Consider the following 25,873-nt stretch of genomic DNA (forward strand, 5'->3'; position numbering starts at 1 on the left):
AAATTTGTGCGCATATACACCATACGTACATAATCAATAAAAATTCATTCACAGAGATGTAACCACTAGAACAACCGGATTTGTCTCACCGCGGCTCCGGGCGTCTTAGATCGAATGCAGGCTCGGCTTCCACGGCGGGTCCCGGGCAATCGTACAAATCGACCGCTCTGTAGTTACGAATAGCTGCTTGGTCACGTGACCAAGCAGCTATTCGTAACTACAGAGCGGTCGATTTGTACGATTGCCCGGGACCCGCCGTGGAAGCCGAGCCTGCATTCGATCTAAGACGCCCGGAGCCGCGGTGAGACAAATCCGGTTGTTCTAGTGGTTACATCTCTGTGAATGAATTTTTATTGATTATGTACGTATGGTGTATATGCGCACAAATTTTTTAAAGAATAAAGCAGTTTGCACTATGGAACCTCTTTTTGCTGTTTTCTATATGTGAATTTGCTGCTGGGAGTGAAGTATTAAATCCGAAAAATCTATGAGGACACAGGAATTGGGTACAGAGGAATACCAGTGAAAGACTATTTATAAAGAGGTGCCTGTTAACCCATTGGGTTCTGGTGAGTGCTTTACCATAAGGGGTGTCACCGGCTAACAAGCTCTTTCTGCACTGGTGGTCTTTTCTTGGAGATGGACTTTTCTTTCTGTTTTCCATCATTTTGGTGTTTCAACTAAAATCCCATCCTGAGATGTGTGGGACTTTTTAAGGACATTACTGTGGTTTTTGTTGTAAACCATGGGGCTTCTACCCTCTTAAGAATGATTGTTTTGTTGTTTTAGCGCTGTCAATATGGTATATATTGGACAATAGATTCACGAGGGCTATATACTATATAATTTTTATGATTTATCTTTTGTATGATAGCAGCTTGCAAATTATATCATCTTTTGTTTCTGTGTGCGCTGGGATCGGTGGGGAATATTCTTAGCAATTTTTGTTTAGATTGTTTGCCAGTGATATCAGTACTTGTTATCACAACAGCAGGCAGATAGCAGGTAGTTCGGGTACAGAGCTGCAGACAAACAGCACAGAGTAGATGCAGCAGCCTCCCTTAAATAGGCCCACTCGCGCCAAACTGCGCTAACGCGCACACACACGCGCACGCCGCGCGTGCGCAAACCCAGCTCGCTTCGCGTGTGCGCGCGAACATTGTGATTGCAAATGTCACGATCGCGTACGCGAACACCGCGCGTGCGTACGCGCACATCGCGTACGCACTCCCGCGCATCCGCCCGTTCCGAGCGGGAGAAACCCTGACAGATGCACAGAAGGCTTTCGACAGCGTGGACTGGAGCTTCATGTTTCGGACACTAGAGGCAATGGGAGTTGGGCCAAAAATGGTTCAGCGGATTAAGACATTATACCACTACCCGACTGCAACTATTAAGATCAATGGTACGCCATCCCCTCCTTTCGAGGTGAAAAAATGGTATGAGACAAGGGTGTCCAATGTCACCCCTCTTGTTTGTGTTATCCTTAGAGCCATTGCTTTCTATGATCCGAAATGATACCCAGATAAAGGGAATTGAATTAGGAAATGAAGAACGTAAACTGGTTGCATTTGCGGACGACGTACTGTTTTATATAAGTAATCCAAGCAACACAATGCCCAAATTAATAAAGATGATAACACACTACGGTGATCTCACAAACTTTAAAATTAACCAAGCAAAATCTGAAGTTTTAAATATTAATACAGGTAAATCTGAAAAGCTCAAGCTTCAAAAAGAATTTAAATTCCCTTGGCGAAAAGAATTAAAATACTTAGGAATAAAATTGGCGACCTCAGTGGAAACAAATGTATAAATGAAACTATATCCCATTATTAGATGAAGTTAAGAATGAAAGTAAAAGATTGGCAAACAGATCACTTTCCTGGATGGGACGCATATATTTGCTTAAGATGTTCACCCTGCCAAAAATGTTATTTAAGTTCCAGATGATACCTAGCTTTACCAAATTTTTGCTTCTCAAAATTAATTAATGGGTTTTGTCTGGAACAACAAAAAACCAAGAGTCCCCTTCTCAACACTGAAACAGGAAAAAAAATGTGGGGGGCTAGCAGTCCCCGATATACAAAAATACTATAAGGCAATAGTGCTGTCAAGAATAGTCGAGTGGGTAAGAAAAAATAAAAAGGGGAAAAGGTGGGTGAACTTAGCAGACACTTTCAGCAAGGCACAATTAAATAAGATTGTTTGGAATCTGCTAAAATATAGGACACTTGACCCGAACACAAATGATTTGACACGTAATGTACTTAGGATTTGGGATGGGGTGTATAAGCAATTGAATGGACACTATAATTCTCCACTAATAGCTCTAAAAGAGAATGAATATTTTGCCCCAGGAAGAAAGATAAATGGCGGGAATTGGTTGAAAACAGAGGGCACAGTTGAAAGATATTATAAAAGGCGGGAAGATTTTGTCATTGCACGATTTAAAACACAAGGGGGAATTAGGAAGGATTGATGAATGGAGGTACCTCCAGCTGGCTCTCTTCGTAAAAAGCTTAACACGACCATTAAGAACCGAAGATGAGCTGTCGCTGCTGGAGCGGCTATGTTTGACAGATAACCCGAAAGGAATTATATCCAGGTTGTATAAGCTCCTGTCTGAAGGCAACAGGCTGGAGAGCCCACCATTCATACAGAAATGGGAAAAGGAATTAGGAACACAATGTGATAAAACCACTCTGGGGAAAATATTCAAATTAATACATAGATCGACACCTGACAGTAATACTGCCGAAATGAATTATAAAGGTATATCTAGATGGTACGCTACGCCAGACAAAGTCTGCAAATATCAACCGAATAAATCAGGGGACTGTTGGCGAGGATGTAAAGAGGCGGGAACAATGACTCATTTGTGGTGGAGTTGTCCGAAAATTTATAAATATTGGAAAAAGATCTTATATTACGAAAAATAAATAACTAACACAGTAATCCCAGAAGATCCATGGATAGTATTATTCCATGGTACCAAAGGGGATGTAAAAAAATATCAAGAGTCATTGATCTTGCACCTTTTAAATGCTGCAAAAAGACTGATACCCAAGAAATGGCAAGAAGAGGAAAGTCCATCAATCTGGGAGTGGATAGATGCAGTAGAAGAAACTTATAGTATGAAAAGGCTAAGTGATAGCAATGGAGATAAGAGATCTGTAACAATAGATAAATGGTGAGAGTGGAAAAAAAACAAAAAAACATGGAGCTATGCAGAGTATTTTGAGAATATAAGAGGAAAACAGGAAAAGAAAGATGGAATCAATTTCTTGCGTAAAGACGGGATAGACGAGGATGGGAGGGGGGAGGTGAGGGTGTCTGGGGTAAGGGGGGGGATTAGTAGAGGATGGAGGGTGAAGGGTTATTATGAAAAAAAATATATATTTTACGCGTTGACGCTGCTGCCTCTTAGCCCTTGCCCCTAACTGCATAAAGATGCCACGGATAAATTCCTTATGTGCATTCCACAACACAAATTTGTCCTGTACAGATGTTTCTTTATTGTGAAAAAATTCTTTGAACTGTTTTTCAACAAATATTTTAGAATCTTGCTGCTGCAAGAGGAATGAGTTCAACCTCCACAGTGAAGGGGTATTATTAGGAGACGTGTCCTCTAAAGATAAAATAATGGACACATGGTGAAACCACGAGATGTTATTAATGTCTGAAGATGTCACATTAGCTAAGGTTTGTTGGTCAACAAGAAAGAGGTCAATGCGAGATTATGTCCTATGCGGAACAGAAAAAAACGTGAAATCCCTCTCATCCGCATGCAAACACCTCCATGCGTCAAATACTGTAGATCATGTTTGTATATAGATGGTAACAGTGGTGTGTTGCCGCGTCTGGTGCCTGTAGGGGAATCCATATCAGGGTCTGAAGTTGCATTAAAGTCACCACAGATTATTAATCTTTCTTTGAGATGGGATCTCACCTTTTTCATCAAACTATGAAAGAAGCGGATTTGGTGCTGATTAGGTGAGTAGGTGTTCACTATGGTATAAGTAATAGAGTTAAGATCGCAAACCAGAATGATGTAGCGACCTTTGGTGTCCTTAATTATCTTGTGAAACTTAAAAGCCACAGAATCTTTGATTGCTGTTAACACCCCTTTGGTTTTATTGTGGGCATTGGCGGTGAAAAGGTGTGGGCAGGCTGGTGGTGCTGACTTTTATCTGTTCTAAGATTACAAGATTCCAGTACATTTTCTACAAGTCTCTGAATCGCCTCTGAAACGCATCAAATTGCACTGTAAAACAGATTCAACTTTTGAAAGTGCTTAGAAAACTGACAGTTTAATACAGGTTTTGAACCTCTCCCAGCCTGTGACTGGACAAAGAAAAAATAAGCAACAGCTCTTCTATTTGTCACTGCAACCTCCCCTCCTTTAATCAAATCACTTGCTAGCATACAGTATAGGCAGAGCAGCACAACTGAATGATTCCTTGTGATACGTCTCCCTCTTCTAGCCCAAACTCTCCTGTACAGTGGATTACAAGAGGCTGATAGCAGATCATATTCATTTAAAAGTATTTAAAAATACATACATGTAATGATACATTTTTGAATACAGAGCTGCATTCATTTGTATTATTTTACGGTATATCAGCTTTTCATTCTGTATTTTTATTATTATTATTTATTTTAGAAAATTTTATGTAGTATCAAGTAACATATTAAGATTTGTTTATAAGTAGTTGTAAAGTTACTGAACAATCCACTTTAACCTTTAGCTATTTTAAAGTTTAAAAATTTGATATTTCCTAGGAGTCGTTTTTATATATTGCCAGTCTTTATGAAACTATGGAAAAAGAGCCTGCAAATGTCTTTGGTATGAATATATCAAAAAATCAGAAAGTTTTAAAAATTGAACTTTACATATTGTAAATGTCATTATACTTGGGATATGCGGATCAAAACTCAAAATGTAACATAGGACAATAGATATGTACCTTTTATGTTTCTCACCATACCTCTTTATCTCTGTAATATTGATCAATCAATGCCTCTCTGTTCCTTTCCTTGCATGGTACCGAAGATTGGTGGTTACTGATATCTGCAATTTACTATTTTTCATTGATACTTGTGATACTGTATTGTTTCACTCTTTCATTATTTATGTTTATTCCCTACATTGTGCTTTTTTTTGGTAGACTTTCTTATCTGTTCATATTGCTGATTCAAAATTGAATAAAGATCTATGTGGGAAATTTTTTTTTAAAGATTTCTAGGTAGAACGCTAAATACAAAATGTAAAAGGTACAGAAAACAAGTAACACACACAAATGATACTTATAAGTATATAAAATAAATACAAAATTCATTTATTTTTCTTTTGTTGGATGTTTGGTTTGCTTTTCCACTTTTTCAATTTTACCTTTATGTAGAGATGTTGGCAGTGTTACCACTTCATTCAGTTGATGCTAGGAAGCTTACAGCATTCTCAAAGTTTATGTTGTTGGTTACGTAACATGGCATTACATTTGCAGCATGCATGGGTAGAATATATGATTTATGTTTAGGTACATACCAAGAAAAGACTTGCGCCCAGAAGGAAAGATCTAATTCTAGCTACCCTGTTAGAAATATATATTTATAGGGTCACCCCTGAAAAGGACACAGTTAAACAACTTTAGGTTTCCAAAGCTGTAACTGGATCTTCAGCAGGCTTTGCATCACTCTGCGGCAGCTGTAAGCCAGGAGCTGTGGATTTGTTTTGGGAACAGCAAACACAGTTAACGTGAGAAGAAGGTAATAGATCATGGTCATACTATGCCCTAAGGGGTATATTTATAAGGCGAGAATGAGGCAGTGATGTCACATATCTAGGAAACTCCTAAATGTAAACATTACATTTCCACTTATAACTTGCTTAGTGATGGTAATCAAGACATGTAAGTTACTTAATAACAGACTCTGGTCACTTAAAAATGATAGTGTAATTCTGTTAAGCTCTTTTATAGCTGCAGTTTTCTTAACCACTTGATGACCGTCCCATAGTAAAAAATACTTAACTTGTTTGATGTTAAATACTGGTGTTATAACAGCAGCTAGCTACCATAACCCTGGTATTGTTTTTTTTTTTTACTATGGCTGATTCTCTCTCTGCAATAAAATTGGTCCTGCAGGTGGATTCACTTTTAGAAACGGCAACAGGAGTGCACCCCTCCCCTTGCTTCTCGCTCGTTCCCAGGCTTACCTGACCTATCAGTGAAGCCCAGGAACAATCCAATGCTTTCAGTAGCTGGGTGTGGAGAAGAGTGGTCACCAGGATGGCCACCACTCGTCTATATGTCCTCGGAGGATCGGAGCGACATCTGACATTACTTACGCTTCTCGGGCCACAGTAGTTCTTTTTTTTATAAAGCAAAAGTTCAAAAAGCTTTCTTTTTTCTTTTTTTTTTATATATTTTGCTTTTTAAGGTAAATGAGATATTTGGGGTCATTTTGACCCCAGATCTCTCAATAAAGAGGAGCTGTCATCCTTACTTCTATTACAAGGGATATTTACAAGGGATGCTGTAATAGGAATAAAAGTGATAAAAAAGGGACAGTGTGAAAAAATAAAATAAAAAGTGAAATAAATAAGAAAAATAAAAGAAATAAAATGCCCCATCCCTCCATGCTGGCTCCTAGAAATGAATGTATACATAAGTCGCACAAGCATTTGTAAACAATGTTCAAACCAGACATGTGAGGTATTGCAGCAAACGTTAGAGAGCATTAATTCTAGCACAAGACCTCCTCCATAACTCTAGAAAGGTGACCTGTAAAAAAATTTAAAGTGTCGCCTATGGAGATTTTTAAGTACTGTAGTTTGTCATCGTTGCACAAGCGTGTGCAATGTTAAAGCATGTCATGGTATCTAGGTATATACTCGGCATAAAATCATCTTTCACATTATTCAAAAGATTGAGGTAAATATTATGGGGTTTTATGTATTCATTAAAGTGTTTTTTTTTTTCCCAAAAAAGTTGCATTTGAAAGATCGCTGTGCAAATACTGTTATACACATATATATATATATATATATATATATATATATATATATATATATATATATATCTATATATATAATTAATGTTCTTAGTAATTTTCTAGCACAAAATACTGATTTCACATTAAAAAAAAAGTGCCAGAAAAGGCTTGGTCTTCAAGTGATTGATTACATGGACAAAACATTAGCATAAATAGAGATTAGAAGCAAAAAAAAAGATTATTCATAGGTATTTGATCAGCATTTTAATATTTGCCACACATTATGCGTATTCTTTTTGATCTAAAAAAATTGAATTCCTATACAGACCTATATTTTTGGAATGCTGCAGAGTTTGTGAAAACATGGATGTGTAGTATTTGTTTTACAGAAAACAATTGATTTTTTATTTCACTTTAGATTACAAATGGCCTATTTTTTTTTTTTTTTTTATATATATTTTATTCTCTTAATTTCCTGTTTGTATGATATATTTTTGCTGAACCAGCCTATGCACAAAAATTATAAAGACCGTATGTATTTACTAATAAAATCACACCAGTTGCAGCTATAGAACACATTCTAATAACAGTAAAATGATGGCTATATTTCATTCTCATTCTGAAAATCCAATAAGACCAGCCAAAAGTGTTAGAAAGAGATAAGTACAATATAAAGAACCGTGTTCTGTTAATTAGTTTTCCTTTAGGAACATAGCTGCTTAGTTGCCTTGTCTTCTCAATGTTTTAGATACTAGGACAAGGAAGCACTTGTAATAGTGCTGTTATCAACAAATTTCCATTGCTGATGTAAATCTTAACAACTCTTGGCTACTGTCAATGCTAGTGTCATTGCGATACTGAGAAATGTTACACTGAGCTAATTAATTATAATATTATCTCCACTGGTCTTTTTACTGTGTTGCAGGGTGTTAGGTCTGTAAATCCTGCAGCATTCATAGTGAGTATCTTTCATTTGGTAGATGATTGCATTTGTGTCATTATAGTCTTTTTTTGTGAGCTGTAAGAAATATTTATTTTTTGTGTAAAAAAAAAAAATAGTATAATTGTAGCAATTATTTTACAGGGCAACTATAATCAATAATCTTTCTAGAGTCATTTCAAAGAAATTTTTTGTATCATCAATGAATTAAATTGGGCTTATAGTGTAAAGAGCCATCTTGTCAATAAAACCATGACAACTGCAAAACTTTAGAGTGGGCAGAAAAAAACAATGTGACTTTTGATTTGTTATTTTGGGTTACTGGATACTAGCTCTTTTGGTTATATTGTATTCCTGCTATTAAAAGCTGTGTAATTGTTACCATATGGAGATTCAACCTAAACCATTTGGTAATGTCCTTGTAAATATGATTTACTGTAAAGTATATGTTTTATGCCAATGAAACACTTATGTGTTTATGCTAGTTCTCCCAAACACAGATTTAAAAAAAACAAAAACAAAGGTATTTGAACATAAGTCTCTGAATTGATGGTAAATGTTCCTCTCTTAAAGGGATTGTAAGGTGAATTTTTTTTTTTTTTTTAAATAACAAACATGTTATACTTACCTCCACTGTGCAGCTCGTTTTGCACAGAGTGGCCCCCGAACCTGCTCTTCTGGGGTCCCTCGGCGGCTGTCTCGGCTTCCTCCCGCAGGTGCTTCTCACGTTCATGCGAGCTCCCTCGCATGGTGAGAAGCATCTGCGCCCGCGCTCCCGTGATACAGCCGGCGGCTATAGCCGCTCGCTGTATCACACGGCCCCGCCCCCCGGCGCTCTACGTCAGTGGATGTGGTTGACAGCAGCGCGAGCCTATGGCTGCGCTGCTTTCCATCCATCCACTCCAGCCAATCAGCGGCCAGGCTGAACAGTGGAAAGGACGTCGGGGGACGAGCACGGGACTTTCGAGGGGTGAGGTAAGTAAAACGGGGGGGCTGGGGGCGCAGGCACTGTCAGATGTTTTTTCACCTTAATGCATAGAATGAATTAAGGTGAAAAAACATTTACCTTTACAACCCCTTTAAGTAGATTTTGTTTTATCCATCAAGAACTGTAACACATCTAAAGCAGAGTGCCAGGTAAAATAAAAAAAAAATGAATTTCCCATTTAAAGATAAATAAAAATATGTATTTTGCTGTTATGCTCACCTTCAAAGGGAAACATTTTTTTTTATCAATGGATCTTAACAGTCTTCTGGGTTGAATGATGGCTGGTGTCATTTGACCTAATTCTTTTTAAAGCCAAACTGTCATGGAAGCCCTAAATCCTACTGGCTGAGCTCATAATACTGTGCTGATTGGTGTTCACACTAAAAGAGGGAAAGAACAGGCCAAGGACCTAGAAACTCTAGAAAAAGAGATATATACAGTATTTAAAATATATATATATATTATATATACTGTATACATATATATAGCACCCTCTACCAGAAGGTAGGTGCTAGTAAGGGTTATTTTACTAGGTTGTTTAGCACAGGGCAAATTTAGGCAGGCTTATGCTGCAAGCTAGGCCTGTCTGTTTTGATCTGGGGGGCTGGGAGTGGTCAGAGTAGCAGTGGGTGTGACCACCTTTTGCTCCAGTCTGAGGCGCCTCCCCTGCTTCCAGGGAAAATGTTCTGGAAGAGGAGGCTGGGCCTAGAGCTGGAGTGGCAGGCTGCACAAGTGGGAGTCCTGACCAATCCCTAACTGGCATTGGCAGGGGACGGGCCTCCTATATATGCTGAGGTCACATGCTGCTGAGGAGGTGTAGTCAACTGGGTGACGTGAGGAATGGAGTGCTAGATCGCCGCAGGAGCACACCCCCATCTGGGAGTTTTGTAGCGATTGCAGGAGGAGGCCCAAGGAGAACTATGAGGGAACATTGCCTCTGCACGGTCATTGGCAATATCTCTGTCACCACACGGTTGGTGGCAGAGAACTCCTGGAGCAGAGGGGCAGGAGAAGCGGTTGGAAAGCATGGTCTGGACAAGTTCCTCATCAAGGACTCAGGGCTGGAAGGTTGGTGAGTGTTACCACAGTGAATTGCTGGAGGTGCCAGGGATTCTGTAAGGGAACTCTGCTTCTACATGGTCATTAGCAGAGTCTTTGTCCTGAATCAGAGAGGAGACTGTGGGGATTCGTGTCAAATCAGTGTGGCTGGCTGGCACATGGTTTGCAGGTTGGGCTGGCTGGGAGCAGTAGTCTATTTCCTGGAAGATAGACTTTAACCTTCTAGGCCTCAGGGGAGAGCTTCTGAAGGCCTCAGGCCTAGTAGCAGTGAGTCACCAGAGCCAGTAGCGGGGCTTATTCAGAGTGAGCTCTTCATACCGATTAGAAGAAGATGTGTTATATCTTAAAGTAATTACAAGTTGTGCAGGAGGAACCCAGTTGTGCAAGAGGAAGCAAGTTTGGGCAGGAGGTGAAGAGATCTAAGACCATTACTTTTACACAGTCAAAAGTGAGGTTTCTGTCCTTCAAACGGTGAGGGATGCAAAACTCTTAGGAACAGTAGTCTGCATGGAGATGCAGAGGCAGCAATAGTCTGCATGGAGATGCAGAGGGAGTAACAGTCTGTGGGAAGCTGCAGGAGAAGATTTCTACTTAGTCAAGTATGCACATTCAATTTTCAGGCTCTAACTAAGATCAAAGTATACTGAAATCTGTAAATATGATGGCAATGATTAATTCTTTTCATCCCTATCCAAGTTGTACCCCCCAATAAAACAACAAAAACAAAGCTTGCAAAAGACTGTTCATTGTCTCTGAAAAGGATGCATGAAGTCTAGCAGTAGGGTGATTTGGCAGATCGTTTGTCAGTAATGCTAACACCATGGATATATATACAGTGCCTTGCGAAAGTATTCGACCCCCTTGAGCTTTTCAACCTTTTGCCACATTTCAGGCTTCAAACATAAAGATATGAAATTTTTATTTTTTGTGAAGAATCACCAACAAGTGGGACACAATTGTGAAGTGGAACGAAATCTATTGGATTTTTGAAACTTTTTAAACTAATAAACAAATGAAAAGTGGGGCGTGCAAAATTAATAATTTAATACTTTGTAGAGCCACCTTTTGCTGTGATTACAGCTGCAAGTCGCTTGGGGTATGTCTCTATCAGTTTTGCACATCGAGAGACTGAAATTCTTGCCCATTCTTCCTTGCAAAGCAGCTCGAGCTCAGTGAGGTTGGATGGAGAGCGTTTGTGAACAGCAGTTTTCAGCTCTTTCCACAGATTCTCGATTGGATTCAGGTCTGGACTTTGACTTGGCCATTCTAACACCTGGATACGTTTATTTGTGAACCATTCCTTTGTAGATTTTGCTGTATGTTTGGGATCATTGTCTTGTTGGAAGATAAATCTCCGTCCCAGTTTCAGGTCTTTTGCAGACTCCAACAAGTTTTCATCCAGAATGGTCCTGTATTTGGCTGCATCCATCTTCCCCTCAATTTTAACCATCCTCCCTGTCCCCGCTGAAGAAAAGCAGGCCCAAACCATGATGCTGCCACCACCATGTTTGACAGTGGGGATGGTGTGTTGAGGGTGATGAGCTGTGTTGCTTTTACGCCAAACATATCGTTTTGCATTGTGGGCAAAAAGTTTGATTTTGGTTTCATCTGACCAGAGCACCTTCTTCCACATGTTTGGTGTGTCTCCCAGGTGGCTTGTGGCAAACTTTAGACGAGACTTTTTATGGATATCTTTAAGAAATGGCTTTCTTCTTGCCACTCTTCCATAAAGGCCAGATTTGTGCAGTGTACGACTGATTGTTGTCCCATGGACAGACTCCCCCACCTCAGCTGTAGTTCTCTGCAGTTCATCCAGAGTGATCATGGGCCTCTTGGCTGCATCTCTGATCAGTCTTCTCCTTGTCTGAGCTGAAAGTTTAGAGGGACGGCCAGGTCTTGGTAGATTTGCAGTGGTCTGATAGTCCTTCCATTTCAAAATGATCGCTTGCACAGTGCTCCTTGGGATGTTTAAAGCTTGGGAAATCTTTTTGTATCCAAATCCGGCTTTAAACTTCTCCACAACAGTATTACGGACCTGCCTGGTGTGTTCCTTGGTCTTCATGATGCTCTCTGCGCTTTCAACAGAACCCTGAGACCATCACAGAGCAGGTGCATTTATACAGAGACTTGATTACACACAGGTGGATTCTATTTATCACCATCAGTCATTTAGGACAACATTGGATCATTCAGAGATCCTCGCTGAACTTCTGGAGTGAGTTTGCTGCACTGAAAGTAAAGAGGCCGAATAATTTTGCACGCACCACTTTTCAGTTTTTTATTTGCTAAAAAAGTTTAAAATATCCAATAGATTTCGTTCCACTTCACAATTGTGTCCCACTTGTTGGTGATTCTTCACAAAAAATTAAAATTTTATATCTTTATGTTTGAAGCCTGAAATGTGGCAAAAGGTTGAAAAGTTCAAGGGGGCCGAATACTTTCGCAATGCACTATATATATATATATATATATATATATATATATATATATATATATATATATATATATATATACCCCAGGAGGGATCAAATAGGGATCAAATTAAAGTTCTGCTTAGACAAATTTAACAAGAAAATTAAATATATAAAGGAGCACAGTTTGATTATGGACATATAAACAATATTAAGTGGTAAGATTTGAAATTACGTGGAAAAAAAACTTATTTTAAAATAGATATGCAGAGGGTTCCAGAACTTCTGAATATGATCCATAAATTAAGTCAATCTTCCACAGATAAAAGCTTTAGATATGCAATCAAAACTTTTTCCAATATATTAAGACTTGCATTTACTAAAGGCAAATAGGCTGTTCACTTTGCAAGGGAATGATCCCCAGAGATTAGTGAATGTAGTAAAATTTCACTTTACAAAGAATTTTTGCTTATAGATGGTCAGATATTGTAAGTCAGCAGGTGAAAGTGAAAAGTGAACAATCTATTTGCCTTTAGTAAATTATACTGTAAATGTCTCTTCACATGACTAGTGTAACCCAGATAACTTCCTTCTAACTGTTACAGACCCATCATACCCCTTTTTACCTTCTTTAAAATAAGAGACCACACCGTTCTTATGGAGTATAAATGGCCATAACAGCCTTTTATTAACCAGATAACATAAAACTCCAAAATAACTTTATAAAACAAAGTAATAACAACCATGAGAAACAACATGTTTCAACCCACGTTTATTGGTCAGTGACGTAGCTATCTCCTCTTTCACCGAATATATATATATATCCCTCTAAACCACACCAGTACACTGCGGGACCTTTATCAACCATCATAGGCCTCCAGCTGTGCCTCTCGGAGACACCCCCTTTTCCCGCAGTGCAACCACTGGTATTCACCAACCATTTGATGAATACACCGGAGGGGCCATACTACCGATGAGCCCCCCACCCCCATTTTGTCACCTCCGTTACCGCTCCCGTCACTGACCAACAAACAAAAACACCGCCAAAACTCTCCCCTCAGCTGCCATGACGACCTTGCCGAACCATACCTGCAAGAACAAAACAAAAGAAAAGTTAAACAATCCAACACAAAGGGAGGGTGGGTGGGAAAAACCGCCTCCTCGCATGTTGGCCTCCGACTGGCTTTCCCCCAGCTCCGCCCCCTTTAAATATGGCCGCTCCCCCACCCGTGCTCCTCCCGGAACTCCTCCCCCTGGGCGTGACTGAGCACCTCGTCATGCCCAGCCCTGCTCTACGTCCCCCTGCGTGTCCTACGCTCCGGGCTTCCCTTGACTAGTGTAACCCAGATAACTTCCTTCTAACTGTTACAGACCCATCATACCCCTTTTTACCTTCTTTAAAATAAGAGACCACACCGTTCTTATGGAGTATAAATGGCCGTAACAGCCTTTTATTAACCAGATAACATAAAACTCCAAAATAACTTTATAAAACAAACTAATAACAACCATGAGAAACAACATGTTTCAACCCACGTTTATTGGTCAGTGACGTAGCTATCTCCTCTTTCACCGAATATATATATATATCCCTCTAAACCACACCAGTACACTGCGGGACCTTTATCAACCATCATAGGCCTCCAGCTGTGCCGCTCGGAGACACCCCCTTTTCCCGCAGTGCAACCACTGGTATTCACCAACCATTTGATGAATACACCGGAGGGGCCATACTACCGATGAGCCCCCCACCCCCATTTTGTCACCTCCGTTACCACTCCCGTCACTGACCAACAAACAAAAACACCGCCACAGCCTGATAGGATGACACCTCAACCTAGAGGGCCCCTCCACACCCGCAGGGCCTGCTGTATCCCCCCCTGCAATCCCAGGGACCACAGATCAAGTCCCACATCGGTAAGGTGCACTCCGTCCCTCCGTAGGTAAAGGCCGACATTCTGCTCCAGCTCCCTGTGACGTACCACCAAACCCCCCTCCCGGACCAAAAACCTCCCAACCACCTTGTTAACACGAATCCTGGCCTTATTGAGCCTGTCTACGGACCTAGCCATGCGCCACACGGTCCTAGCCACCATATCGGACCACACCAACAATGTGTTCGGAAATGCCGAACGCAGGTACCCCAGATCCGACTTTACATCCGCGATCAGATCCCTGACTGTCCGCACCGCCAAATCATTACCCCCCACGTGTATCACCAACACATCTGGCGGCCCGCCGAACCGCACATATTTTTTAACCTCCGGGACAACCCCCCCTCACATCATCCCAGGCCTACCCAGCCACCTGATCTGAGCCTCCATCCGAGATATCCCCAACTGCCTCCCCTCAGGTCTGGCGTCCCCTCTCCTGGCTCCCCAGGAAACATAAGAATGTCCCACGATCCAGACAAGGCGTGGGTAACCTCCATCTGAAACGAAAAGACCAAACAAAATAACGGACAACCCCAGGCGAACACAGCAAGCAATACCCCCCACCCCCATCACATTGCCCCTTTTTATTTTTATTTTTTTTTACGTGTTTTTTACAGAAAATTCATTCCCAAACCAAACCTGGCCTAACGTAACTGCGGAATAGTTTCGATTCCCATCTCCCCAACCTACGCACTGCTGCCTCGTCCAACCCGCACCTGGCCACCTCCGTGGCGGCCCCGATCCGGAAGGAGTGTGAGGCGTATGCCGAACCGTCCATCCCCAGGTTACCAAGACATTTTCTCAAGACCGCCACGAATTGAAATCTAGACAAACAAGACCCATCTTCGTGTACCAGCAACGGCCCTCCACCAACCACCCTCCTACGGAGAAAACACCCCACCACCTCCACCGGGCACGCTGCACACCCAGCCAACGCAAACAAACACACCCGAACCCCTTTTCCCCGTTGATCAGTTTTCGATTTACGCAGCACCACCGACAACCTATCCACCCCGAGGAGTACATCCTCCACTAACACCCCCCCGCCACGGCCCTAGACGGGCTAACCAGTTCCCCTACTCGAAACGCCCCGAAAAACGCTAATGAAAAGGCCGCCGAAAACAGCGACACCTCATAAGAGGATGAACACACCGACCCCAATTGTTGCAACAAGGCCAGCAAATTAGCAAAAGTAATAGGCCTATGCGTATCCGGTCGCCGGTGAGCCTTCCGGTAACCCTTGAGCGCCTGCAGCACCCAAAAACCCTTCGTCCAATCTGCCTGTCCGCCTAATTTGAACCAAAACGCCAAACCCGCCAGCTTCTCCTCGATAGACGACACCGAGCGCCCTTCTTTCATATTTCTGCACACAAAATACAGGACCAACAGCTGCATGGCCGACCCATCCTGCTCCACTCCCGCCTCCTGTACCAGAGCCGACCATTCCTGCCACACTCTCGTATAGGCCCCCCACGTCACGCCAATCCCTGCCCTCTTTGTCCGCCTCCGGAGCCAAGGCCCTGAACTTGTCCCACTGAAAGCGAGACAAAGCGTCAGCCAGCGTGTTCTCCACCCCCGGGATGTGCACAGCGTAAAGAAACACGTTCAATTGCATGCAACGCAACACTAACTGTCGCATCAGCAGAACGACAGGTTGTGAAGACGCCGACATACTATTGATGACCTGCACCACCCCCATATTGTCACAGTTCAGCCTAAGCTTAAGGTCCCGACACGACTCCCCCCACAGTTCCAAAGCCAGCACTACCGGAAACAGTTCCAGCAGTACCAGATTCCGCACAAGGCCCGCTGCGACCCAGGAGCGAGGCCAGGGTTCCGCACTCCTCCGCCCCTGGAAAAAGGCCCCGTACCCCGTGGACCCCGCCGCATCGGTGACCAATTTCACATCGAAATTGCTCACCGGTCCCGACATCCATATTGCCCTGCCATTGTACTCAGCCAAGAACTGATACCACACCTTCAGATCTTCCCTGTGTTCCCTGGTGAGGCGAATGAAGTGAGTTGGGGAAGCGACCCCCGCCGTCGCCGCAGACAGCCGTCTACAGAAAACCCTCCCCATGGGAATAATCCGGCAAGCAAAATTAAGCTTGCCCAACAATGATTGCAACGAGCGTAACCGAACCTTTCGCAGACCTTGAATCTCCCTGATGACCCCGCGTAAGTCCACCAACTTAGCCTCAGGCAACCGGCATTCCATAGCCATGGAATCGATCACGATGCCAAGGAAGCTCAGTTCAGTCCTAGGACCCTCCGTCTTATCGGCAGCCAAGGGCACGCCGAACCCCTCCGCCATGTGCTGCAACGTAAAAAGCAAAATCGCACACACATTCGAAGAAGGAGGGCCCACACACAAGAAATCGTCCAAGTAATGTATGAGCGACTCCACGCCCGACACGTCCCGTACCACCCACTCCAAGAATGAGCTAAACGCCTCAAACATCGCACAGGAAATGGAGCAACCCATGGGCAGGCACTTGTCGACATAAAACCGGTCCTGCCAGCAACATCCCAACAATCGAAAACTCTCGGGGTGCACTGGCAGCAACCGAAACGCCGCCTCCACATCCGACTTCGCCATCAACGCCCCCTTCCCGTAACGCCGTACCCAACGCACCGCAGCATCAAACGACGTGTAGGACACCGCGCGCGCCTCCGGGTCAATGAAATCATTCACCGACCCCCCTTTCGGGAAGGACAGATGGTGGATCAGCCGGAACTTGTTGGGTTCTTTTTTCGGGACCACCCCCAATGGTGACACCACCAAATCCCCAATGGGCTTGCTCGTGAACAGCCCCGCTACGCGCCCCAACGCCACTTCTTTAGCCAATTTTTCCGACACCACCCCAGGATGTTGTAACGCCGACCGCAAGTTCCCGGCCTGCAAAGGGACCACCGACAACCCACAAGGAATCCTAAAACCGTGGCGGAAGCCCGCCCCCAGCAACCCCGCCACAGCCCGGTCCGGGTATCTATTTAGGAAAGGCTGCATCCTTTCCCACATCACCGGAGTTGTCCCTCTTGTGAGCAGGCTCTCCGGGACGTCTCCCTTTCTTAAAACACCGGGCGAAGGTGTGGGCTCCCCCACACCCCGAGCATTCGTGCTTAAACTTGCACGTTCCCTCGAATTTGCACGTGCCTTCATTAAATTGCCAGCACACTCCCCACTTTTTTCCGGCCGGCGATCCTAAGGAGTGGCTACCCCCGGCCCCCCCTGGAAATAACTGCGAAGGCGTCCACGCAGCAGCCATGAGCCTCATCCAGAGGCTAATGTCCTTATGGTCCCAGCGCAGCTTGGGCCGGACCGCCCGACGCTGGCGGAACTGCTCATCGTACCTCAACCAAGCAGTACCCCCATAAACCCTGTAAGCCTCCCCGATAGCGTCCATATAACAAAACAACGCCGAGCAATGCTCGGGGTTCTTTTCTCCTATGACACTGGCCATGATCGCGAACGCTTGCAACCAGTTGGCAAACGTTCGCGGAATCAATCTATAACGCCTCTTCTCTTCATCTTCCTTCTTGGAATCGTCCGGCTTCACCCGATCCAAGTTAAACTTCTCAAGGGGCAATAGTGAAAATATCTCCACGTATTCCCCCTTGACAATTTTATCCCTGACCTCCTGTTTTAAATGTGCGCCCAAGGGCCCCTCGAAGCACACATACATCTCACATTTGGCCGCGTCCGCTATCCGCACAATGTCCGACCTAACGGACGGCTCCGCGGACCCCTTGGAACCCGCCCCTGCGTCCGCCACCGCCGGCGCCCCCGGGGGAGCAGCCGCCGCTCCCAGGTGGGACGAAACCTCCGCCCCCCCAGAGGGAGTCACCCCCACACCCAAAACCGGCCCACCCCCAGGAACCTCCCCCACGGACTGCCCCGTACCCCCATCAAAGCGACCCACCAACGCCCTCAAACCATCCAGCAGCTCCTGCAACTGACCCCCAGATCCCGTGGCCCCCGTCCCAGTCCCAACCCGCGGTTGGCACGTGGCGGCCACCCGCGCAGCCGGGGGACCGCCTGGCCCCCACCCCCCGAGACCACCCCCAACAAACATTGCAATGCATTAGTAAAAACTGAGTTGTCACTCGACTTACCGGGCTGACTGGGAGCCATCCCCACAGCCGTTGCGCCGACCGCCTGCGCAGGAACCGACCATCCGGACACATCACCGTCCTCCGACAGCTCTCCTTCGGAACGTCCATCCTCTTCCGGACCGCTTGCCGACTGCAGCCCCCCAGGCGATGGAGACCTGGACGCCGTGCGGCCACCCTCGGTTCCGCGGCACACTGTCAAAGCACCGCATCCCTTCGCTCCTGGGCTGCTGCACAGAAGGGCCGTCCACGGCACCGCTCTGGATCCGTGACCTGCGTCGGCTACTGCCCGGAGGCGTCCGCCTCCCTGCCACGATTCCTGAGACCCGGCCCGCAGAACCAGCTGCGGCCGGAGGCGCCGACCTCCTTCTGTCCGCCCCCCCCGCCCGTGCAGGGCTGCGGGGAGCCTGAAACCAGCGGTAGTCCCCCCAAAGCGCCCCCCGGGCCTGCAGCCCCATGGGCCCGCCGCCTACCCAGGCCTACACCCCCCCGTCAGCGCTGAACCCCCGGCCACAACCCCCCCATGCTGGCCACCGCCGTCCCCCGCCCCCCCGTGCCTTCCCACCGCCGGAGCTCTTCACCCTGTGCTTCCCCCCAATCCTCCCCCTCAGCCCGTGCAGAGCTGCAGGGGGATCATCCAGCCCAGGCCGACCGCCATACGGTGGGGAATCGGCGCCATCTTGGCCCGTGGCCCCGCCCCCCGAAACCGCAGGCCTGCGAGCAGGCCTCTTCAGTCCTCCGGTAGGCGAATAGAAGCCCCTCTTCGCCGGCGGGGCAGAAACATCACTTCCCGGGCTCTCCGCCAGCCTCGCGGGCCCCCCGCCCCCCCAGGGAATAACGGAGCGGCGGCCTGGACACCCGGCCGCGCGCGGCCTCCCGCTGGCTATGCCCGACCTCACCGCCCCCAGCCAGCGCCGCCGCGACCTGAGCTTGGAGCCAAGCCGGCCCCCTCGTCTCCGCCGCCACCCGCAATAGTTCTAGAAGTCCCGCGATGTCCGCCATGCTGAAGATGCAACGAACAGCGGTGTGTGAAAAAACGCCTCCTCGCACGTTGGCCTCCGACTGGCTTTCCCCCAGCTCCGCCCCCTTTAAATATGGCCGCTCCCCCACCCGTGCTCCTCCCGGAACTCCTCCCCCTGGGCGTGACTGGGCACCTCGTCATGCCCAGCCCTGCTCTACGTCCCCCTGCGTGTCCTACGCTCCGGGCTTCCCTTGTTTCCTTTTGAGGGAATGGTTCAATAAAAATGTATAATCACTGAAATATGAAGCAATTATACTACAGCTCGATTGGAAAACCAGAATGTTTAAATCTATCACTTTCAATAAAAAAATACCCACTGTTCATGCCATGAAGGCCTTTGAGCTGGCACTTCCTGTTATAGTGACAATGCCCTGTCCCTGTCTCTCTATTGTGCTTTTGTGTTGCCATCTTGTCACACAGAGCCTACAAAGTGTACAAAAGAAAACACAATACACAGGTATGCACAGGGCTGGACTGGCCTACTGGGATACCGGGAGATTTCCCGGTAGGCCGTCTGCCCTGGGGCCGCTTTTAGTTGCGGCTGCATTTGTGCTCTCCTCCTATGGATCACACAGCGCTGGCTGGCTCTGTGTTCGGCGGTGGCTCTGCAACACGGCCCCGCCCCCCCAGACCAGTTAGTAGAGAGAATCAACGCTCCGCCTATCACATGAGCCGGTCTGGGGGGCGGGGCCGTGTTACAGAGCAGCCGCCGAACACAGAGCCAGCCAGCGCTGTGATCAAGAGGATGACATGCAGCCCGTACAGCCCGCCGTGTGTGCCTGGATAGAAGGATCAGCAGGGGGCTGCATATTAGCTTTCTAGGGAGAGGAAGAGAATCAAGCATTCAGCGGCTGCATGGAGGAATATAGAAAGCGTATTTCCTCTATATGCAGCCCCCCTGCTGATCCTCCTATACAACTTCTTTTACTGCCCCCCCCCCCCCCAGTTCACCTTGTGCTATCTGAACCTCTACAGTTCTCTCCACCCCTGTTCTTTCTGCCCCCCCCAACCCCAACCTGCTCTCCAGTTCTCCCCACCCTTCTCTAGCCAGCATCCAAGTGCTATCCACTCCCCCTAGTGCTCTTCACCCCCCCCCCGTGCTCTCCCCCCATGCTCTTCACCCCCCCAATGCTCTTCACCCCCTCCCCCCAGTGCTCTTCTCCCCCCTGTTCTTCCCCCCAGTGCTCTCCCCCTGTTCCTCACCCCCCAGTGCTCTCCACTCCTCCCAGTGCTCCCCTTCCCCCGCAGTGCGCTCCACTCCCCCCCAGTGCTCCCCCCCTGTTCTTCCCCCCAGTGCTCTCCACTCCCCCCAGTGCTCTCCCCCTGTTCTTCACCCCCCAGTGCTCTCCACTCCCCCCAGTGCTCCCCCTGTTCTCACCCCCCAGTGCGCTCAACTCCTCCCAGTGCTCCACCCCCCCATTCTTCCCCTCAGTGCTCTCCACCCGTTCTTCCCCCCCAGTGCTCTCCACTCCCCCCAGTGCTCTCCTCCCAGTGCTCTCCACTCCCCCCTGTTCTTCCCCCCCAGTGCTCTCCCCCTGTTCTACCCCCCCAGTGCTCTCCACTCCCCCCTGTTCTTCCCCCCCCAGTGCTCTCCACTCTCCCAGTGCTCCCCCCTGTTCTTCCCCCAGTGCCCCCCCCTGTTCTCCCCCCAGTGCTCTCCACTCCCTCCAGTGCTCTCCGCCCTTGTTCCCCCCCAAGTGCTCTCCCCCCTGCCCCCCCCCCAGTGCCCTCCACTCCCCCCGGTGTTCTCCCCCCTGATTTCCCCCCAGCGCTCTCCACTCCCCCCAGTGCTCTCCCCCCTGTTCTTTCTCACCCCCCCCAGTGCTCTCCAGCTCTCCCCATCACTTTCCATCCCCCCCAGTGCTATCCAGCCCTCCATTCTCCCTACCCCTGTTCTTTCTGGCCCCCTGGTGCTCTCAAGCTCAACCCATCACTCTCCAGCCCCCCTGTGCTCTCTACTCCTGTTCTTTTTGGCTCCCCCAGCACTCTCCACTCCCCACCCATGTACTCTCCCCTCCCCCCTGCATTTTGCCCCCACCCATGTGCTCTCCAACCCTGCCAATGCTCTCCACCTCCCATAATGCTCTCCAGTCCCCCGTGCTTTTCTCCCTGTTCTTTCTGGCCCCCACTGGTGCTCTCAAGCTCCCACCCTACTCTTTGTACCCCCCCCCAGTACTCTCCAGCTCCCATGCTCTCCACCCTTGTTTTTCTTCCCCCCCAGTGCTCTTCCCCACCCCACACTCTTAGCCCCCTCGATGCTCTTAGCCTACCATGCTCTCCACCACTGTTCTTTTTGCCCCCCCCCCAGTACTCTCAAGTCCCCCCCCCAGCGCTCTCTGCTCCCCACCCCTGTGATCTCCACTACCCCCTGCTCTTTGCCCCCACCCATGTGTTCTCCAACCCCACCAGTACTCTCTGCTCCCCCTTCTCTCCAGCTCCCACCCAGTGCTCTCCACTTCCCCGGGACCAGAGGACAGGCTGACTGGGGCTGGAAAATGGAGACAGCTGAAGGTGCAGGTGGCCAGGGACCGCTTCATCTCACAGCAAACAGATCCTCTGGAAGGAGCACCGTCCCCATCCAAAACGAGAACAGACCCTGCCTGCTGCTGCCCATCATGGATATCCTGCTGGCATGCAAGGTACCGTACCGAGCATCAACAACACACCTTCCCAAAGACAGGGACTACAGACTGGGACATGGGGCACAGGAGGGGCTGCATTCATGGACACAGTGAGGCTGAATTCATGGGCACAGTGAGACTGCATTCACGGCACAGTAAAGCTGAATTTGATGGGCACAGTGAGGCTGCAATAATGGGCACAGTGAGGCCTCCATGGTGGGCACAGTGAGACTGCATTCACGGGCAGAGTAAAGCTGCATTTGGTGGGCACCCACCCCTCTTACCTTAGTGTATTCTTTCTGTGTAAGGTGCCCCCCCCCACGTTCTGAGTTCCTGGGGTCCCCCTTGATGATTGTCCACTAAACACTTTTAACTGGAATTTGTATATATATATATATATATATATATATATATATATATATATCCCTATGTGATTTCGTATCTATATATAATACACTCTTCATCAAGTGTGCTTTAAAATGTATGGTTTTCTCTTTCATGAACAAGAAAATAATGACGTTATGCTGTTGGGCTGGTATAATAATGCTGTGGGGCTGGTATGAAATTTTTTCCAGGGCTGGTTTTTATAACCAGTCCAGCCCTGGGTATGCACTGTGGTCATCATCAAGAAACCCACACTAAAAACTGCCATACAACCATCCCTGGAGTTCATGTATCGAAAGGAAGTGACTTTAAAAGGCACTGAAGGGGATTAGCAGCACTGAGATGCAACAATGAATGAAAAATAGTGAAAACGCATATTTTATTTTAATAAGATAGCTGTTTATGAAATGCAGTGCTTTAGAAAACAAATGTTATTTACCTAGGCTACATTCACACAGGTGAATTGGTGCAGGTATTTTGCTGCTTGGCTAAATGCTGCCTCTGGATGTAGCAACACTCTTGGGGGGGGGGGGGGGGACTTACTAAAATTGAAGCACATAGAATCTGGTGCAGCTGTGCATAGTAACCAATCAGCTTCTAGGTTTTTGCCGGGTTCACAATGATATGACGCGTCTGTTGTGCGACTATCATCCTACTTTGCCCTGCGACATAGGTCCTACTTTGGTCCTACTTCCTTCTGTCTTCAATGAACAGGATACTATTTTGCTTCGACTTTGAGATCGTCTGACTTGCCCTTTGACCAATCAAAACAATCTCAGTGTGGGATCTTTCTGCTGTAGGCAGGGTGCACACTAGTATGACATGACAGTTGTGCGACTGTGGATGCAACTTTGCCCTGCGACTTGAAGTCTGACATCAGTCCGACTTCAATGATTGGGGATTCAAATTTGATCCCGACAATGCAGGCACTTTGTGTCTGGTATGAATCTATAAACCTCCACGCCAAATAAAAAAAAAAATGGCATGGGTTCCCCCTCCAAGACCTACCGGGCCCTTTGGTCTGGCATGGATTTTAAGGCTAACCCCCAAGCTGAAAATCTAAAAAGTCCCCCCAAAATCCATACCAGACCCTTACCATACCAGACCCTTACCCACCCCAAAGCACCTTGTCCCCATGTTGATGAGGACAAAGGCCTCTTCCCAAAAACCCTGGCCCTTGGTTGTCGAGGTCTGCAGGCGGGAGGCTTATCAGAATCTGGAAGCCCCCTTTAAGAAGGGGGCTTCCAGATCCTGGCCACCCACCCTATGTGGATGAGTATTGGGTACATTGTACCCCTACCCATTCACCTAAAAAAAAAATGGAAAAAAAACCCTGCAGTACACAGGTTTTTAAAGTAATTTATTAAGGCAGCTCGGCGTCGCTTCTGATTTCTTCTCCCCTCTCCGGCTGTTCTGACTCCTCCTCTGATGACTTCTGCCTCTGCCGGGTCTTCTCCCCTGTCCGGGTCTTCTCCGCTGATGACTTCTAACCCTCTCTGGTTCTTTTCCCTCTGTCCGCTGTCTTCTGCCTCTGCCGGGTCTTCTCCGTTGTCTTCTCACTCTTTTGCCAGGTTTTCTCCACTGTCTTCTTGCTCTTTTGCTGGGTCTTCTCCCATGTCTTCTCCCTCTGTTCTTCTTCCGATGTTGACTGAACACTCTCTCCTGCTCTAATGCTAGGTGTGCTGTGTGCCACTAATTATATTGACATGGGGAAGGGTCACTGGGTGACGTCATCTGGAGGCCCCACCCCTTATGACATCACTGCCCCATCATGCCCCTTTCTAAAGGAAAAAAATAAAATCATTGAAAAAGATGGCATGGGGACCTGGGTCCTGCCCCAGGGCACATGTATCGATGCAAAAAAAAGTTTTAAAAACTGACATTTTTTCAGGAGCAGTGATTTTAATAATGCTTAAAGTGAAACAATAAAAATGAAATATTCCTATAAATATCGTGCCTGGGGGGTGTCCTTAGCATGCCTGTAAAGTATTGCAGTTCTCCCGTGTTTAGAACAATACCACAGCAAAATTACATTTCAAAAGGAAAAAAGTAATTTAAAACTGCTTGCGGCTGTAATGAATTGTCAGATCCCGGCAATATAGATAAAAATCATTTTAAAAAAATGGCATGCCCCCCCCCCCCCCAGTCCATTACCAGGCCCTTTGGGTCTGGTATGAATATTAAGGGGAACCCCGCACCAAAAGTAAAAAAAAAAATGCATGGAGGTCCCCCCAAAATCCATACCAGGCCCTACAGGTCTCCATATCAGGCCCTACAGGTCTGGTATGGATATTAAGGGGAACCCTGCACCAAGTTAAAAAAAAAGGTGTAGGTGACCCCCCAAAATCCATATCAGACCCTTATCCGAGCACACAACCTGGCAGGCCGAAAGAAAAGGGGTGCCTCCCTCCTGAACCGTACTAGGCCACAGGCCCTCAACATGAGAAGGATGCTTTGGTGTCTCCCCCATAAAATCTTGTCCCCATGTTGATGGGGACAAGGGCCTTACCCCCACAACCCTTGCCGGTGGTTTAGGGGTCTGCAGGTGGGGGTAATCAGAATCTGGAAGCCCCCTTTAACAAGGGGACCCCCAGATCCCAGCCCCCTCATGTGAATGAGTATAGGGTACATTGTACCCCTACACATTCACCAAAAAAAAGTGTCATAAATAGTAAAAATTTACAGTTTGGGACAAATTCATTATTAAAAAACTAAAATGTCCCACAATGTAAATCCATCATCCATCATGCCGCCCGACAAACTGAAAAAAAAAAAAAAAAAGAAACACAACAACTCTGTCTCTATGGGAGGCTCCTCCCGACTGAAGCCTCTTTGCGATGACAGCTGCTATATAGCTCATGGTGGGGCCAACTAGTGACATAAACGGTTGACCCCACCTTCCTCTGATGTCACGAGGCTGGGATCCGACAATTCATTACAGCCGTGAGCAGTTTTGAAATGGGATTTTTTTCCTTTACAAATGTCATTGTTCTAAACATGGGAAAGATGCGCTACTTTACAGTCATACTAAGGACACCCCCCAGGCATGATATTTAAAGGAATATTTAATTTTTATTGTTTCACTTTAAGCATTATTAAAATCACTGCTCTTGAAAAAACATCAGTTTTTAAAACTTTTTTTGCATTGATACATGTCCCCTGGGGCAGGACTTGCCTTAAAAATGAGCACTTTTGGTTTTTCATGTTAGTGTCCCATAGACTTTAAAGATGTTCTGCCTCTTTAGAATTTGCTGCGAACACCGCACAATGTTCGCTGTTCAATGAACAGGCGAACACCCGATGTTCGAGTGGAACTTACGCTTACTTGAACATTGGGCTCATCCCTAGTCCTCATGATCACATCACTTACCTCTTGATATTTAGAGGTCATGTTCCTATATTCTTG

Source organism: Lithobates pipiens, unplaced genomic scaffold (genome assembly GCF_037356315.1).
Source record: "Lithobates pipiens isolate NorthernLeopardFrog02 unplaced genomic scaffold, aLitPip1_a1.2 Scaffold_8, whole genome shotgun sequence".
NCBI classification, from domain to species: Eukaryota; Metazoa; Chordata; class Amphibia; order Anura; family Ranidae; genus Lithobates; species Lithobates pipiens.